Source organism: Durio zibethinus, chromosome 8 (assembly GCF_047325235.1).
Source record: "Durio zibethinus cultivar Kanyao isolate XHJ-2024 chromosome 8, ASM4732523v1, whole genome shotgun sequence".
NCBI classification, from domain to species: domain Eukaryota; kingdom Viridiplantae; phylum Streptophyta; class Magnoliopsida; order Malvales; family Malvaceae; genus Durio; species Durio zibethinus.
This window is the reverse complement of record NC_143169.1, coordinates 22,281,248-22,283,266: the sequence shown is the minus strand read 5'-3', so window position 1 is coordinate 22,283,266 and position 2,019 is coordinate 22,281,248. Positions and strand designations below refer to the sequence as shown.

Genomic DNA, 2,019 nt, shown 5'->3' with positions numbered 1-2,019 from the left:
GCATAGCTTTCACAACTAGCTAGGCTGGTGTTCAAATATATAATTTCACTTTTTTTTTTTTTTATTAAACGTCCAAGTACCCAACACAACACTTATCATATTGATCCATTATATGTTTGATTTGCATGAATTGTTGACAAAAAAATTTATCCAAAACCAAATGTTTCTTAACTTCAAAAATTTTTAGAATCTAGATTTAATATAATTAATTTTATAATTATCATTAAAAATAATATTCAATAAATTTGATATTAAAATTTGATTAATATTTACAATTTTTTTATACCTCTAAAGTACGACTTCATTTAAAAAAACTTTACATAAATTATTATTTATTGCATTTAATTAGTTTGGTTTCCAAGAAGTTACTTCCTCCAGAGAAAAGAGAAAAGGCAGGAGAACAATAGCAAAGTAAACTTCTGAGACCATTAAAGCGTCAAATGTTAAAGGATGAACTTTCATGTTTTGGGGAATTTATATGGGACTTCCAAACTGTTATATATATAAAGCCTTTTATAAAGCATCTAAATTGTTAATTTGACTTAATTAAATTTAATATTGATAAGTTGAACCCACATTAACATTTATCTCCTAAAACTTAAAAATGGTATATTGCAATATGCATATTCAGTTATATTAAACTCCTTGAAAAACTTTATAAATAGTCTCACACATTGGATGGGATTAGCAACATATATAAGATACCCAAACATTCAAGATTGAAAAGAAGCCCAATATATTCACCTACTAATTCACCAGGAATGCTAAATTCAAAGCTTAAAGAAACTGGGCGCCCAACGAGCAGATGGAGAGCAAATGAGAGGCAAGTTTTCAACAATACTTTGTTGTGAGTAAAAGGAGTGGCTCTTTTTTCTGGTCACTGTCTCTTAGCTAGTGGGAAAAGAAAACTCTTGAATGGCCATGTACTCTACAATTTTGATTGGAAAAGAGAAGAGAAAACGACAATGTTGAAATAGGGAGCTGATGCATCAGATATGCATGATTGTAACAGAAGTTTTATTTATTCAGTGATGACCGACAGTCATCGCATTGATCCATTAATTTTTCACATTTTTTCAGTAACGGAAGTTCTTTTTTTTTTTTTTTCTTTCCAAATGTTTAAGCATTAATAAAAGGGTATATTTCATATCTGACGTTACAGCTGCCACCAACAACTCTACCTCCTTCTTTCCCGTCACAGCAGCTTGGAAGCTCACCAATTATACCGTCAAGACACTTCTTACAGTCACTGCTGGAAATGTCCCTTGTGCACTGAGTCAATCCATAAAGTTTCTGTGATCCATACAGCTCCATCTCCCCAGTGGCATACAGTTTGGGAGTTGCATAAGCATCATTGGCCAATTGACTTAGCAGTTGCTTAGTCTTCTGATTGAATGAAACGGGATCGCTCACAGAATTCGAATTCAACATGTAGAACTTGTTCTGGTTATCAATCTGGCCGAAGAATTCTGTGTTTGAATACTTCAAAAGACAGTTATCGTACCAGATAATTGCACCTCTGTTGTAAGGGCAGCGTTTGCGGATTTCACTGCCTGCTTCAACAACACAGGTTTTGCAATCTGGGGTTGACACATCGCCTCTACAAAGGGCAAGCCCAAATGCTTGGTTCGGCTCCTGCCCTAGAATGCCGAGGCCAAAACCTGGGAGAGGAGCTTGAATAGAGAGGTAACCGGTAAGTTTGTTTAAGTTTCCTTCATAAGTGTCATAGGCAGTGAAATTCCCTGCAGAGTTTGAACAAAAATGGAAGAGAGGGTCAACTCCAAAAGCTGTTTGGAGAAGGAAAGCAAAGGTTAACAGATGAAGAAGGGAGGCAAATCTTGAAGAAGACATTGTTGAAACTAATGATGATATAATGCAATTAGCTTGTTTGTTTCAGCTTAGGACCATGAAACTGTTATTTATAGGGAAAATTTCAGGTTTGACCATGGAGATTATAGGTTTAAGAGGCTGACCTTTTCAGTTTTTTCTGCTCTATTTTCTTCACTGTGCAAGCAAGGT

General features: G+C 34.8%; 1 pseudogene across 1 annotated transcript; it reads right to left on the bottom strand.

Annotated features, from left to right (window-relative positions):
- Positions 1-996: 996 nt before the first annotated feature.
- LOC111278978 (antimicrobial ginkbilobin-2-like protein pseudogene) lies at positions 997-2,019 on the bottom strand (annotated as a pseudogene). The gene has a single exon (XR_016344050.1). The product of XR_016344050.1 is annotated as an antimicrobial ginkbilobin-2-like protein pseudogene (transcript).